At 40.1% G+C, this 17,427-nt stretch overlaps 1 long non-coding RNA gene across 1 annotated transcript; it reads right to left on the bottom strand.

Moving 5' to 3' along the window:
• Positions 1-2,710: 2,710 nt before the first annotated feature.
• On the bottom strand, positions 2,711-16,334 carry LOC116540520. Its single transcript, XR_004264478.1, has 3 exons — positions 16,324-16,334; positions 8,575-8,584; positions 2,711-2,856 (listed from the first exon to the last, which is right to left on the bottom strand). It is a non-coding gene; the product is annotated as an uncharacterized LOC116540520 (long non-coding RNA).
• Positions 16,335-17,427: the final 1,093 nt, after the last annotated feature.

Below are 17,427 nucleotides of genomic sequence, written 5' to 3'. Positions count from 1 at the left end.
TGGCTCACTGCAACCTCTGCCTTCCGGGTTCAAGAGATTCTCCTGCCTCAGCGTCCTCAGTAGCTGGTATTACAGGCATGCGCTACCACACCTGGCTAATTTTTGTATTTTCAGTAGAGATGGGGTTTCACCATTGTTGGCCAGGCTGGTCTTGAACTCCTGACCCCATGATCTGCCTGCCTCTGCCTCACAAAGTGCTGGGATTACAAGGCGTGAACCACTGCGCCCGGCCCCTACTCATTCTTTAAGACTTCTTCTCACAGAAAATTTCTTCATCCTGCCCATCTCATCCAAGTGAAAATTAGGTACTCCTCCAAAGTAGATCTATAGCCCCCCCCATTGGAACACTTATCTTGCCATTTTTAAAGTGCCTTTTCTATATGCTTCTCTGTCTCCTTCATTATTGTTTGGGTGACGTGAAGGCAGGGGAGTTATCATCTGTCTTGTCTTGTTCTCCGATGAATTCCTAGCACCTAGTATAGTGCTTATCACATAGCAGGAATTTGATAACATGCTTGAAGAATCGAAAAGAGACTACAGCATTGTCGAAAATGCTACTGCTCTTGCAATCAATTTAGTGGAAAACAATGGGCCAACAGTTCTTAATGCCAAGTAGGCAAAATCAACTAGGTGCCTGGGTTTTTTACCTGCCCACATTTGTGCTCCAGCATGGAAACTCATCATTAGCTGCTCAGCACTTCAAAGACTCAAATGAAGTCATTCAAGGAAGAGAAGTAAGAAGCAATAGTATTTGTCAGTTTCCCAGAAGAATGACCACAGCTCTTTCAGAAGTAACTTGGAATCAGGTCAAGTAAACAAACATTAATGGCATCAAATTCTCATCACTATGCTAGATGTGGGTGGGGAGGAGAGGGAAACAGTAGAATGTAAATTATGATTTTTATCATCTGGTAATTAAGCCATATTACCAGTGAAACAAATCTCATACATGTGAAACAATTAGAGGCTCATAGGATTAGATCACAGCACCAGAGAAAAGATAAATCAGTGTCAAATTAGTCTAGATACACCAAAATTATATCTTCTCAAAGTATGGTAGCCCACACTGAGGCTGTTAATGTCCCCATGTAATAACATTCCTTCAGAGTGCTTAGGATATACAGCTATTGGTCCAAACCCATTGCAACATGAGAATTAAAATGACATTTTTTTTTTTGTAACTAGAAAGATCTTTAATTGAGATGAATCGATTTTGCTTGCCAATATTCAACACTATTCAATTCAGGATTTTATTATGGCAGTATATAATTAACCTAATTGGGCTTTTTTTTTTTTTTTGAGATGGAGTTTCGCTCTTGTGGCCCAGGCAGGAGTGTAATGGTGCAATCTTGGCTCACCGCAACCCCTGCCTCCAAGGTTCAAGTGATTCTCATGCCTCAGCCTCCCAAGTAGCTAGGATTACAGGCATACACCACCATGCCCACCTAATTTTGTGTTTTCAGTGGAGATGGGGTTTCTCCATATCGGTCAGTCTGGTCTCAAACTCCTGACCTCAGGTGATCCACTCGCCTCAGCCTCCCAAAGTGCTGGGATTACAAATGTGAGCCACCATGCCCAGCCCCATATTTGTAGTCTTTTATCCCTTTCCCCCCTCCCACTCTTCCCCCCAAGTCCCCAAAGTCCATTGTATCATTCTTATGCCTTTGCGTCCTCATAGCTTAGCTGCCACATATCAGAGAAAACATACGATGTTTGGTTTTCCATTCCTGGGTTACTTCACTTAGAATAATAGTCTCCAATCTCATCCACGTCACTGAAAATGCTGTTAATTCATTCCTTTTTATGGCTATGTAGTATTCCACTGTGTGTGTGTGTGTGTGTGTGTGTGTGTGTGTGTGTGTGTACACCACAGTTTCTTTATTCACTCATTGACCGATGGACATTTGGGTTGGTTTCACGATTTTGCAATTGTGAATTGTGCTGCTATAAACATTCATGTGCAAGTAGCTTTTTCAAAGAATAACTTTTTTTGGTCTGGGTAGATATCCAGTAGAGGATTGCTGGATCAAATGGTAGTTCTATTTTTGGTTGTTAAGGAATCTCCACATTGTTTTCCATAGTGGCTGTACTAGTTTACATTCCCACCAGCAGTGTGGAAGTGCTCCCTGTTCACCGCATCCACGACAACATCTACTGATTTTTGATTTTTTGATTATGGCCATTCTTGCAGGAGTAAGGTGGTATCACATTGTGGTATTGATTTGCATTTCCCTGATCATTAGTGATGTTGAGCATTTTTAAATATGTTTGTTGGCCATCTGTATACCTTCTTTTGAGAATTGTCTATTCATGTCCTTAGCTCACTTGTTTTTTCTTACTGATTTATTTGAGTTGATTGTAGATTCTGGATATTAGGCCTTTGTTAGATATATAGATTGTGAAGATTTTCTCCTTCTCTGTGTGTTGTCTATTTACTCTGCTGACTGTTCCTTTTGCCATGAAAAAGCTCTTTAGTTTAATTACATCCCAGCTATTTATCTTTGTTTTTATTGCATTTGCTTTTGTGTTCTTGGTCATGAAATCCTTGCCTAAGCCAATGTCTAGAAGGGTTTTTCCAATGTTATCTTCTAGAATTTTTATAGTTTTGAGTCTTAGGTTTAAGGCTTTAATCCATCTTGAGTTGATTTTTGTATAAGGTTAGAGGTGAGGATCCAGTTTCATTCTCCTACATGCAGCTAGCCAGTTATACCAGCACCATTTGTTGAAAAGGGTATCCTTTCCTCATTTTATGTTTTTGTTTGCTTTATCGAAAATCAATTACCTGTAAGTATTTCAGTTTATTGCTGGGTTCTTTATTCTCTTCCACTGGTCTATGTGTCTATTTTTATACCAGTACTACACTGTTTTAGTGACTATGGTCTTAATAGTATAGTGTGAAATCAGGTAGTGTGATGCCTCCAGATTTGTTCTCTTTGCTTAGTCTTGCTTTGGCTATGTGTGCTGTTTTTTGGTTCCATATGAATATTAGAATTGTGTTTTCTCACTCTGTGAAGAATGATGGTGGTACTTTGATGGGGATTGTGTTGAATTTATAAATTGCTTTTGGCAGTGTGGTCATTTTCACAATATTGATTGTACTCATCCATGAGCATGGGATGTGTTTTCTTTTGTTTGTGTCATCTATGATTTCTTTCAGCAGTGTTTTGTAATTTTCCTTGTAGAGGTCTTTTGACTCCGTGGTTAGGTATATTCCTAAGTATTTTATTTATTTTTGCAGCTATTATAAAAGGGGCTGAGTTCTCAATTTGATTCTCTGCTTGATCACTGTTGGTTTATAGAAAAGCTGCTGATTTGTGTACATTAATCTTATATTTGGAAACTTTGCTGAATTGTTTTATCAGTCCTAGGAGCTTTCTGGAGGAGTTCTCAGGTTTTTCAAGGTAAACAATCATATAAGCGATCATATCATCAGCAAACAGTGACAGTTCAACTTCCTCTTTACCAATTTCGATGCCCTTTATTTCCTTCTCTTGTCTTACTGCTCCGGCTAGAATTTCCAGTATTATGTTGAAGAGGAGTAGTAAGAGTGGACATCTTTGTCTTGTTCCAGTTCTCAAAGGGAATGCTTTCAACATTTCCCCATTCAGTATTATGTTGGCTGTGGGTTTGTCATAGATGGCTTTTATTACATTGAGGAATGTCCCTTGTATGGCAATTTTGCTGAGAGCTTTACTCATAATGGGATGCTGTATTTTGTTGAATGCTCTTTATACATCTATTGAGATGATCATGTGATTTTTGTTTTAAATTCTGTTTATGTGATGTATCACATTATTGACTTGCTTATGTTAAACCATCCCTGCATCCTGTTGTGAAACTCACTTGATCATGGTGGATACCTTTTTGATATGTTGTTGGATTCAATCAGCTTGTATTTTGTTAAGGATTTTAGCATCTATGCTCACCAAGGATATCAGTCTGTACAGTTTCCTTTTTTGGTTGTGTTCTTTCCTGGTTTTGGTATTAGGGTGAAGCTGGCTTCATAGAATGAATTAAGGATGGTTCTTTTTTTCTCTATCTTGTGGAATAGTGTCAAAAGGATTGGTACCAATTCTTCTTTGAATGTCTGATAGAATTCTGCTCTGAGTCCCTCTGGTCCTGGACTTTTTTTTTTGTTGGTAATTTTAAAATTACTATTTCAGTCTTGCTGCTTGTTTTTGGTCTGTTCAGGATATCTAATTCTTCCTGATTTAACCTAGGAGGGTTGTATTTTTCCAGGAATTTATACATCTCCCCTAGGTATTCTAGCTTGTGTCTGTAAAGGTGTTCATAGTAGCATTGAATGATCTTTTGTATTTCAGTGGTGTCAGTTGTAATAGCTCCTGTTTTGTTTCTTAGTGAGATTATTTGGATTTTTCTCTCTTCTTTTCTTGGTTAATCTTGCTAATAGCCTATCAATTTTATTTATCCTTTCAAAAAAACAGCTTTTTGTTTCATTTCTCTTTTGTATTTTTTGTGTGTCTGTTTCAGTTTCATTTAGTTCTGCTCTGAACTTGGTTATTTCCTTTCTTCTGCTGGGTTTGGGTTTGGTTTGTTCTTGTTTCTCTAAGTCCTTGAGGTGTGGCCTTAGATTGTCTGTTTGTGCTCTTTCAGACTTTTAGAGGTAGGCATTTAGGGCTATGAAATTTCCTCTTAGTACTATCTTAGCTGTATCCCAGAGGTTTTGATAGGTTGTGTGCATTATGAATTTTAGCTTCAGATCGACTGCAAGAACAAGCCAGCAATCCTGAGAGGACCCACAGATGCTCCAAAGGAAGCAAACTGCTCCTGCATAACCTGGAAGACACCCCAAATACTGGTAAAGCCCGAACAGTGGAAGTGGGAAAGTGAGACCCTCCTCTCCCAAACATTCGCCCCCACTGAAGAAGCTGAAGGTCCGTTTGCGGGAGAAGTTTCTGACTTTACCTGGAGCTGAGTCAAGTTAGAGAGCCAAGCTGAGCAAAATTTGGGGGTAAAGGGAGCAGCAGAAAGGCCCTGTGAGCTTGCTGGGTCCCCAAGCAGCCCGTTCCTGCCTGGCACCACGGGGATCCATCAGGAGAGTGGCCAGAGGAGCAGGGTGTAAAACTCCACAGGGAGAAGGAATTCTCCAGCTGAACTTTGTAACAATTTAAATGGGTCAAGAAGCCTCCTGGCCAGACCTCTAAGGAGGGTGTGAATCCAGCATGCAAACTTCACTTTTGCAGCTGGGAGACAGAAAGCCTCTGGCAAGTTTTCAAGCCCATCTCACCCTCCGCTGAGAAACAGACTCAGGGCTGTTGGGGTGGAGCACAGTGGGAGTGAGACCAGCCCTTTGGTTTGCGTGGGAGCTGAGTGAGGCCTGTGACATCTGGCTTTACCCCACTTCCATAACAATCTGCATGATTCAGCAGAGACAGTCATAGTCCTCCTAGGTACACAACTCCAGTGACCTGGGACTCTCACTCCCATCCCCCACAGCAGCCATAGTAAGACCCCACCCAAAGAGAGTCTGAGCTTAGACACGCCCAGCCCCACCCCCATTTGATGGCCCTTCCCTACCCACTCTGGTAGTGGAAGACTACCATATAATTTTGGGAGTCCTAGAGCCCTGCCCATTGCTTGTCCCTCCCCCCACTACTACACCTGATGCTTTCTTATTCATAATTTTATATTGTCTTTATGTTAAAATGATGATATTTTAGATATATTCTGTTAAATAAAACATATTTTCAAATTGATCTCACCTGTTTCTTTTTACTCTTTTTTTCTTTTTTTTGAGATGGAGTCTCACTCTTGTCGCCCAGGCTGGAGTGCAATAGCACAATCTCTGCTTACTACAACCTCCGCCTCCCAGGTTCAAGTGATTCTCCTGCCTCAGCTCCCAAGTAGCTGAGACTATAGGTGCATGCCACCACACCTGGCTAATTTTTGTATTTTTAGTAGAGACGAGGTTTCACCATGTTGGCCAGGCTGGTCTGGAAGTCCTGAACTCAGGTGATCCACCCACCTCAGCCTCCCAAAGTGCTGGGATTATAGGCGTTAGCCTCTGCGCCTGGCTCTTTTTACCTTTTTAATGAGACTACTGGAGAAATAAAAATTACCTGTGTGGCTTTCATTTTATTTCTGTTGGCAGTGGCTGATCTAGATCTTTCAATGCAAAGGCATGAAGTGAACCTCAGAAATTGAGTTACCATTCCATAGTCGAATCGCTCAACTTTCATTTCCTTGTCCACTTTTTTCTGGTAACAGGGACCTGAATGAATGGCTGGTGTCACCGGACTTGCTGGCCACTGGGAGGCTCGGGGTCTGCTCTTGTTCCAGAGCACTGAGGCTTGGGTGATAAAGAGATATATTATTCACTTGCTTTACTAGTGGAAAACGCTGTGTTGCCAAATGCTGCTCTCAGGAGGTGGAAAAAGAAACTTTCAGTTAATCTGTAGATGCCCAAATAAATCCTGTTTTTCCCCCTACTGCAACAAAAATATTGCAATAATAAAGCATTTGTGTCAACCAAAAAGTATCCCAAAGTCTTTTGAGCCTGTAGGGAGACCTGCTGCCAATAAGGCATTAAATCTGAAGGAAACATTTCTGCAATTACTGATCAAATACAATACAGCTAAATTCCACCTCCAGCATATCATTTTGATAATGGGTATGGAAATTATCCATTCAATAGCTATTCAAAAATAACTCAGGAAGATTGGTTACTGGATACTTCACAGACCTTCAGAATAATCCTTTCTAATCAGGCTGGTGAGAATTCAATAGGCAACATTTGCCTTGGACAAAATAACCTTTCGGGGGGTTGCAAGGCTGTGGGATTGCTCCTTTTCCCACTTGCTGTCCAGGAGGTGAAAGTGCAAACAGGCAAAAATGCAGAGACTATTTCCTTCTGGGTCGAACTGCTGCCCAATACCCAACCAAAGCTCAGTGCAGACAGCTGTGCCTGCAAGTTAAGTGAGGCGCCTTAGTGCTTATCAATCAGGAATCAGCAGGGCTTCTAGAGTTGTCCTCATTAAATTTAAAGTATATTCTCTCCCCAGCAGCAAGCGTCTGCATTGCCATCCATTTCTGCACAGCCAATTTTAGGCAATCAAAGAGCGTTGGCTTCATCACTGTCTCTGAACGGATTTCCAGTTTGACACAGCTCTTCCCAGCTTGCCTGATCTTTGACAACCAGTAGCTCTCTTCCTCTGGTCGCCACCAACTCATCGCTGCCTCTAAACCATTTCTTATCCTTTTATGTTCTTACTGCCTTTCACTGGTCAGGCTGTTTTCATCTATAAAAGACACCACTCCTATCTGTTCTAACATAAATGCTCCTCCATTCTTATTCATTTCTGGGATCACCCATATCCTAGTTCTCACTTAGTACACAGTAGATACGTAATGTTTGATGTCCATTTGCTCACTTACTCAGGAAGGTCATGTGGAAAGGTTAAAGTGAACACAGTTACTGACTGGAATCAGGAAATATTGCCCAATACCTGATTAGTTACATGATACCCAGGTAAGTCTCTTAACCAATCTGTGTCTCGGTTTCCTCAACTGTAAACTGAAAATAATTATAACTCCTTCTTCATAGGGTTATTGTGAGACTCAAATGAGAGACTTAGTGCAAAGTGTTGGCCGGATGCAGTGGCTCACACCTGTAATCTCAGTACTTTGGGAGGCCGAGGTAGGCAGATCACTTGAGGTCAGGAGTTCAAGACCAGCCTGGCTAACATGGAGAAAACCTGTCTCTACAAAAAATTCAAAAATTAGCTGGGCATGCTGGTGCATGCCTGTAGTCTCAGCTACTCAGGAGACTAAGGCATGAGAACTGCTTGAACCTGGGAGGTGGAGGTTGCAGTGAGCTGAGATCGTGCTGCTGCACTCCAGCCTGGGCAACAGAGTGAGAAACTGTCTCAAAATGAATAAATAAATACTCATAAAGTGTTAGAGAGTTTTGTTTAGTCATTCATCAAGCATTTAATGAGCCCCTATTTTGTGCAAGGCACAAGATGAAGTGTAAGCCATTAATGGCAAACAAGGTCCATTTCTTATTTTCAGGGAGCTCACACCTCAGGCAGGGCTTGCACATGCAGCTAACTCTAATAGGCAGCAATATGAGATGAGTGCTGTAGGTGATGCAAGTAGATATGATTATAGAAACCAAGAGTGGAGAGATTCATCCTGAGCTTGGGCTTGGAGGAGTGGAAGAGGCCTCTTCAATGTTTATAAAACATATTAACATATTCTTCTAGTCTATAGGAAGACTTTATTTTTTCAAATTTCTTTATTTTTGAAATTGACATAAAATTGTATGTATTGTGTACAACATGATATTTTGAAGTATATATACATTGTGGAATGGTTCAATCCCATCAATTAATATATTCGTTGCCTTAGATAGTTATAATTTTTATGATGACAGCATTTAACATGCATTCCCTTAGCCTTTTTCAAGAATACAATATATCGTCATTAACTACAATCACAATGCTGTCCTATAGATCTCTCAAACTTACTACTCCTATCTGTGATTACACACCCATTGAGCAACATCTCCTTAACCTTCCCTCCTCCCAAGCCATGCCAACTCCTAGTAACCACCAATTCTACTCTCTATTTTTTTTTTTTTTTTGAGACAGAGTTTTGATCTTTTTGTCTAGGCTAGAGTACAATGGCACGATTCTGGCTCACTGCAACCTTCACCTCCCAGGTTCAAGCGATTTTCCTGCCTCAGCCTCCCGAGTAGCTGGGATTATAGGCTAATTTTGAAAATATTTAGTAGAGACGGGGTTCTCCATGTTGGTCAGGCTGGTCTCGAACTCCTGACCTCAGGTGATCCGTCTGCCTCAGCCTCCCAAAGTGCTGGGATTACAGGCATGAGCCACCGTGCCCGGCCTCTACTCCACTTCTATGAGATCCACTTTTTTATATTCCACATCTGAGTGAGATCATGTGGTATTTGTCTTTCTATGTCAGGCTTATTTCACTTAATGTCCCCAGATTCATCTATGTTGCCACAAATGTCAAGATTTCCTTCTTTTGTAAGGCTGAATAATATTCCATTGTGTATGTAAATCACATTTTCTTTATCCATTCATGCATCAGTGGACACTGAGATTGTTCACACGTCTTGGATATTGTGAATAATGCTGCAATAAACATGGGAGTGCAGGTATCTCTATGAGGTGCTGATTTTATTTCTTTTGGATATATACACAGAAAAGGGATTGCTAGATCGTAGGACAGTTCAATTTTAATTTTTTTGAAGAACCTCCAAGCTGTTTTCCATTAATGGTTGTACTGATTTACATTCCCATCAACAGTGTGCAGGGGTTACCTTTTCTCCACATCCTTGCCAACATGTTTTGTTTATCTTTTATCTTCTTGATAATAGCCATTTTAACAAGAACAAGGTGATATCTCAATATGGTTTTGATTTTTACTTCCCTGATGTGTTTAGAAAATGAAAAAGAAACAATTGGCCACAGAATTCTTTTTTTCCCCTACAGTAGATTTTTAAAAATTAGGCCAGGCATGGTGGCTCATGTCTGTAATCCCAGCACTTTGGGAGGCTGAGGCAGGTGGATCACCTGAGGTCAGGAGCTCAAGACCAGTCTAGCCAACATGGTGAAACCCATCTCTAGCACAAATACAAAAATTATCTGGGTGTGGTGGCGATGCCTGTAATCCCAGCTATTCGGTAGGCTAAAGCAGGAGAATCATTTGAACCTGGGAGGTGGAGGTTCCAGTGAGCTGAGACCGTGCCATCACACTCCATCCTGGGTGACAAGAGTGAAACTCCGTCTCAAAAAAAAAAAAAAAAAATTAGTGTCTATCTGTGTCAAGGTCATGAAAGACCTAGAAATTGTTACAGATTGGCAGTTAAGGATATTTGGTGACTCAATGCCATGTAGGATCCTGGATCGGGGCCTGGAAAAGAAAAAAAGGACATTAGTGAAAAATCTGGTGAAATCCAAATAAAGTCTGGAGTTAATAACATTTTGCTAATGTTCATTTCTTAGTTTTGGCAAATTTACCTTGGCTATGTAAGATGTTAACACCAGAAGAAGGTGAATTGAACAATATGCAGAAATTCTCTGCATTCTGCAATTCTTCTAGAAATCAAAAATGAACTCAAAATAGAAAGTTTTAAAAAATACTAGTGTTCACCAAAACCAACCCTGATAAATTATTGTATAAATTGATTTTAAGCACAACTGAGGTTTGTTAATTTATTTCATTTTCTTAACATTGGGAACTAAAAATATTCATTTTTTTAGTAGACAAAAGAAACTCTTCCTGAACATTTTACCACTTATATAAGTAAAAACATCCAGCACATCATTGAGATGCGATACATTCTAGTCCCCTTTTCCATTCCTTTCTTCAATTTAGAAAACAAAATTGCTGAGTGGTTATTTAGAAACACTATTTTATTTAACCAAAAAGTTACTGTTTAAAAGTTGGAGAGCTGCATGAAAGCTTCTTCCCTTTCCACAGCAGGTAAAAAGATGGAAAAATGCCTTTAATACTTGGTTATGAAGTCTTTCTAGGGTAGCAGGAGCTGATACTGTGCAATGGCCTATGTTCTGCTCTGTAATTGCGTTAATTAAATAATAGGAAAACTTATGATAATGTTGTATTTTATGTAACTAAAATGACCTCATAAATTTGCAGGGTGTGGAACAAATAGATATAACTGATACAGAGATAGAAAGAAATTACATTTCAAAAGGAAATTGGGATCATAAAATACAGAAGTGGAGCTGCCATGCATAGGTGCAACTGATACTGTCCACCACTGAAACACACACATGTGCACACACTTGTGTTCCCCTCCTCCTCAGCAATCCACCAGCTTTAGGATTTGCCAGCAGTGATGGGCAAATGATCACTAATAGGCTTAAACCAAATCAACTGTACTTAAAGAGGCTGCAGCCCAAGTGGCTTGTGGGTCAGTCTGGGGAATATGGCACTGCCAAACTGTGTGTGAGGGTAGGGAAATGAGAGGTAATGCTGCTGCTTCTTGAAAAGTCTAGGCTTCTAGGCTCTCAACTGGCGGTATTTATACCCCAAGGTGAGTCACAACAACTTGAATTTCTGAGGGGACCACAATGAAAACCCCATGGCAGGTCAAGTGAGGCAGAGGATGTTGTGTACCCAAGCTGGGCTTGGAGCAGTCAGGAAAACAGTAAAGTGGAAAATTGCTCCTAGAGTGGATAGAAAGCCAATGGAGCTGCCCTGGCCAGCAGGGATTCGGGTTCAAGATAAACCCTTGCCCATCCAAGACACCAGTATCAGAAATAATCCAACCCTCCCTTTGGAAGGAATAGGACCTTTTTTACTGATGTTCATGATGTAAATGGCGTTATTTTACTCTGTGCTGTTAGGGCTCCTGAGGAGGACAATCTAAGATCTAAATGTAGCTCGAAGAAAGCAGATTTTAGATCAAAATCTAAAAGTGCTAAGAGTTGGCTAAAGATAGATTTTGCTGCCTCAGGGCATAGTGAGTTCATTCCCGGAATGTTTGAAGCAGAGGTGAAATGCTTCTTCTTCAAATGGAAGTGCTTCCATTTGGCAGGAAAGGTGTGGAAGGGAATCAAACATACTCAGAGATGGAGAAGCTCAAAGGACTCTCCTCAAAGCAAAGATACATTTTTTTTTTTTTTTTGAGACAAAGTTTCTCTCTGTTGTCCAGGCTGGAGTGCAGTGGCATGATCCCGGCTCACTGCAACCTCCACTTCCCAGAGTCAAGCAATCTTCCTACCTCAGCCTCCCAAGTAGTTGGGATTACAGGCACATGGCTAGTTTTTGTATTTTTAGTGTAGACTCCTGAACTCAAATGATCCACCTGCCTCAGCCTCCCCAAGTGCAGGTATTACAGGCTTGAGCAACCATGCTCAGCCAAAGATCTATTTATTTAATGTTAGCAAACAAAGACACACTCATATGTATACACACACATACCTGCCCTCACTTTAAGGTCCTCATAGCAAACTGAGTTGGAATTATTAGATTAGTGCAGAAGTAATTGCGGTTTTGCCATTACTTTTAAATGGCAAAAAATGCAATTATTTTTGTACCAATCTAATAGTTTAAATGTACCACCAGGTGAGTATATACATGTAGGAGTATGTGTTGTGTGCACATTGTGTGGCAGGAGTCACCTAATGTAAGGGGCAGAGAAGATTCTGTTGATAGAGAAAACCAACCACTGTAACTTCTTTTTAAGCAACAATCACTTAGTTCTTCCTTATGCAGTCCCAACACTCCTGTTCGACTGAAAAAGAAGGGAGATGAATATTCCCACTAGTTGATGACAATTATAAAAATAGTTACTATTTTTAAATGCTCATTATGTTTTGGGCTAAGAATTCTACTTACCTTTAATTATTTAATCCACATCACAGCTTTCTGAAATATTCACTATGTACACTCCCATTTTACGGATGAATAAATTGAGGCTCAAAGAAGTTAAAGGATTGACCAAGATCCCACAGCTATAAGGACCTGAACCTATGCAGTCATGCTCCAGAGCCTGTGCTATTAACTACTGGACAATACTGCCAGTACTTAAATTTTTACTTAAATTAGGATTGTCAGGACCTAGGAAAGCAAACTGCTGTTTGAGGGTCTGTAGCTTCAGGAGAGAAAAAAGAGTTGTGGCCCAGCAGACAAGGACCTCTTTTGAAACTTGTTTGGCATAGCCTCCATGTCCGCCCTGTAGGTCCATCACACAGTGGCAGTGTCTCTGGGACAGGCAAGGGCATGCTCTTCCTTAGGCACTACGGAAAGATCTGGCTGTCCTCTGGTCCAGAGCAGCCGGAGGATAGGAACTCTGGGGGCAAAGGTGTTTCTTTCTTTCCTAGCCAGGAGCTGGGGAGGTAGCTTGATTTACTCCCCTCTTTTTCAAATCTGGAAAATTGTGATGAAAATCAGATTCTTTCACTGGGTTGTGTTGTATCCCATTAAGTACCCTGTTTTTAAAACACATATCTGTCAAAGCCATAATCAAATTGAGACCCAGCTTCATAGATCCACCATTCCTGGAATTTCTCCCAACTAAAGAGATGAATCATAGACACACACTCAACTATTGACAAAAAATAGAATTTAAAGGTGTAGAAAAGATGCTTAGTGTCTGAATATCATTCTATCTAAACAAATAAATAGAATCAAACAGAAAATGTGTCATCATATCTGAAAGCAGTTCTGTAGTCTCCTTGGGCTTCTCTCTAAAAGTAAAGTGCTCTCAGAGACTGCAGACAGAATGCATCCACTCTTGGTTATTTCTAGTTCTGCCATAAAAGAAAGATTAATTAATGACCTCTACAGTTCTATGTATAACTATCCTTCAAATGTATTCACCCATATTTTACTTCATTTTCTTTGTTGCTTTCGCATAGAAGAGACAACAGAATACATATTCCTATAGAACAATAGATTATTATCCTAATTATAGTTGCCTGGTGTTTTCTACACTTTTACCATTTTATTAAAAACAATTATCTGAAAAGAACCAATCTTTTGTAATACCTACCCTATTGTTCTCATTTCTCTCTCATTCTGAAGAGGTCTTTTCAAAGGGTATTTTATTCATAATTATAGACTATAGGGCAATTGCTGAGAAACTGAGTCCAGGAGATATTTTGTTGAGCTTAATTTTTCTTGTACTTCTTGATCCAATTATATCTTTAGTTTTTAAAAACTACTAGCAACTTAAACCAATTTCTGTTCTATAAGCCAAACATACTATTAGTAACAATCGGCATTCAAAATGTTTTTAAAAAGTGACTATTTTAGACAAGTATGAAATAGCAAATATGATTTTTTGTAATAAAATTCATCTATCCCTTACATATAAATAAGTGAGAAAAAATGTACCTTAAATCCAAGCATTCTTCCCTGATTATAGGGAGCACTTAATAGGTATTTTATGTAGGTTTTTGATCATCTCAGAAAAAAACATCTATGGCATTGGGTCTGTGTTTTTAAAAAGTCAGGATTAGTCAAGCGATACCTGAGTGAAGAAAGAGGCTGATCAACGAATCTAAAGTGGAGGACAGGGAACAGATCTGGGTTAGGGGCTTCAAGTGACAGCTCCTTGCAGTATACTGGGCAGCCAGCATCTAGATACAAAACCTCCAGTTTTTCAACTTTCAAACTTTGTGACCACTCCCCAGAGCAATACATTTAACATCACCACTGGTACACACACATGCACAACATTCTTATTCTTTTACCATATGGGAGGCACTCCTACATTTTCTATCATGTATTATCCTATCTCTACCTCAGCCCATTTCTTTTCTTTATATTGCATTTTTTTTAAATGCAACATGTAATTACTTGGCCCGCCCGTGGATCATGACCAGCAGTTTAAAAAACACAGCTCTTGGTGGGGCATAGTGGCTCATGCCTGTAATCTCAGCACTTGGAGAGGCCGAGGCAGGTGGATCACGAGGTCAACACATTAATCCTGGCCAACATGGGGAGACCCTGTCTCTACTAAAAAATACACAAATTAGCTGGGCTTGGTGGCGCATGCCTGTAGCCCCAGCTACTTGGGAGATTGAGGTAGGAGAATCGCTTGAACCCAGGAGACAGAGACTGCAGTGAGCCGAGATCGCACCACTGCACTCCCGCGCCTGGCAACAGAGCAAGACTCCATCTCAAAAAATAAATAAATAAATAAATAAATAAAGTACAGCTCTTGGTAAGAATGGAGGTGAGAGAAGGGTCATGCTGGGGATGACTGGTGACAAAACTCTTTTTTGGCCATCCTCTCTGCATTGCCCTTGTCTAGGTGCATGGGGCTGAGTGTTTCATGGCTTATTGGGAGACAGCATCTCTCTCCACTTCTGAATTATTGCTTTTCATATATGCTTCAGAGACTCAACTTCATAAAGTCCTCTCAGCCTCTCTATTGACTCCCAAAGATGTCCATTTGTTTATGTTTTCTTCCACCCTGCTCTGTAATTTCTGAGGCTGTGTCTGGGACCTCTGAGGTCTACACTAGTGTGTAGATTAATGGTTGGGGGAGTCACTGGGGTGACTCCAAGTATGTCATCCAAATATGAATCAAATCTAAATACAAGTGTCCACAAAAGTGACAGGACTATTATTTCACTCTGAGCTTTCCGGTTTCACATATCAACTAGATAAGCAAGAAGGATCACTAAAGGGACATTCTTCAGGAAAAAGACAATGTTACAGCTTCCAGTTTGTTTTTGTTTTTTAAACCAGTGACAGAACCTCTCTGTTCCTTAACCATTTAATATAAGTCCCATTTCAAGAGCAAATTGTAATTGCTTTGCATTTCACTCTAAAGGCTGTCTATGCTTTGAAGATGACCACATTAGAATAATAAGGGATGAGCTCCTCCTGCAGGTCATTACCCTGGCTGGTATTCCTTTAGTTTTTGAAAGAATTACTATTTTAACATTTTACTAAAATTTCACGTTTGTTTTAGAAACATTTGAAAATATAAGAAAGCAAGAGTAATTTTTTTAGCTATTATTTTAAGTTCAGGATTACATATGAAGGTTTGTTAATAGGTAAACTTGTGTCATGGGAGTTTGTTGTACAGATTATTTCATTACCTAGGTATTAATCATAGTACCCATTAGTTATTTCTCCTGATCCTCTTCCTCCTTCCACCCTCCACCCTATCCTCCAATAGGCCACAGGGAGTGCTGTCCCTCTCTGTGTCTATCTGTTCTGATCATTTAGGTCCCACTTATAAGTGAGAACATGTGGCACTTGGTTTTCTGTTTCTGCGTTAGTCAAGCAAAAATAATTTTTAAAGTCCTCTCTAAATCTGCCATGTAAGGACTAAACACTATCGACATCTATCACACCAGATTTGTCCCTATGCTAACAAGCCATATGGATATTTTGAAAAACAGGATCCTACCATACACACCAATTTTTCATTTAAAAATACATTGTGAACATCTTTCTATATTCATAAAAATGGACTGAAATAACATTTTCCATAGCTACATGAACTACTGCTCAAGCAGATTTTAGGTCATTTTTCAATCAGATTTTAGGTCATTTCAGAATTTCTCCAAGATACTCCAAGTACCCCACTTTAGTACCTTCCTTTCAGCATATATATTGTCAAAATGGCTTCCAAAGAGTCTGTCCTGATTCATTCTCTCCCCAGTTGTGTCTTCTTTTTAAAAATTCCTTATCAACTCTGGGTATTAGTATTCATTTTCATTTTTGTCAGTCTGATAACTGGCCACTTTAGTTGAATACTTAATGAAGTTCTTTACTCCATGTCAACACTGAATGGGAATTCTGAATGCTGTCACCTTGAACAGCCTGTGAGTGCCTCATAACATTGTGACTACTATTTTCTCTTGAGCCTTTTACATGCTCTCAGACTTCAGAATGTCAGGCATGGCAGAGGTCTTCAAGCACTGGTGGCATAAGTTGTCCAGGGAGATTCGGCCCACAGTAACAGGTGACTGTGTTCTTTGACTCCTTTTGGCCCTTACCAAGGGCACTTGTTATTAAAACTTTATTGGAATAGTCTCTGATCTGAGACGCTGAGATCCTGGGATAGGTAGGTTTTCTCATCCATCCTGTTTGAAATGGATGGAAAGTGCCAAAAGGAGATGAGAACGTGACGTGGGATTCTCTGGGGACCCCAAGCTCTAAGGAAAGGGCATCTTTGAGTCCCAGATTGGAAGGCCTAGGACTTAATTTGTCTATAAGCCTCTCTTTGGATAGCTAAGTCTCAAATTATGATTCATACTTGTTCATTAGTCTTCTGGGGACCAGTAAGGAACTCACTATCTGTGGGGTTGCCTCTGTTAGCAAGTGCTCTTCAAGTTTGAGCCAAGTTTCCTGTCAACATTAAAATCCAGCTTTTTCGCAATCTAGATACCTGTCTTAGAACTTTTGAATCAAAATCTCTAGGGCAGGATCCAGGATTGCAACGTAAGCATTGCCTCAGGTGATTTGGAAGTACTTTTAAATTTGAGTAAGAGCTCTCTTAGATTGCTCCTTAATCTTTATTGTGCATAAAAGTCCCCCTGGAATCAAGTTAAAATGCAGAACAGGTCTGAGTGGGGTCAGCGATTCTCCATTTCTAATAAGTTCCCAGGTAATAACTATGCTGCTTATCTGCAGATTACATTTTGAGTAGCAAGTCTCCAATCCATGCTCTTCTACTAACTAGTTGGGATTATTTCTGTTGTAAAGTGTGGAGAACAGAAGAGACCAATGAATGCATTGCAGAAGGGAGATATTTCAGCTGGGCTTGAGGATGAGTAGAAGCAGAGGAGCGATGGGAAATGGTGTTTCTGAAAGGCCACCTGGTCCTATCAAATTTAAAATTTTTAACTTACCCTCTCTGGGAGCTTCTGTGGGATTCAGTGTTTTCTGCAACTCTAATCTTCAGGATCAAAAGCTTCAAATCATCTTGGCTAACCATGTCTT

This window comes from Sapajus apella, unplaced genomic scaffold (genome assembly GCF_009761245.1).
Source record: "Sapajus apella isolate SASKATOON/1434 unplaced genomic scaffold, GSC_monkey_1.0 scaffold141, whole genome shotgun sequence".
NCBI classification, from domain to species: domain Eukaryota; kingdom Metazoa; phylum Chordata; class Mammalia; order Primates; family Cebidae; genus Sapajus; species Sapajus apella.
The sequence above is the reverse complement of the archived record's forward strand: the minus strand, read 5'-3'. Positions and strand labels throughout refer to the sequence as shown.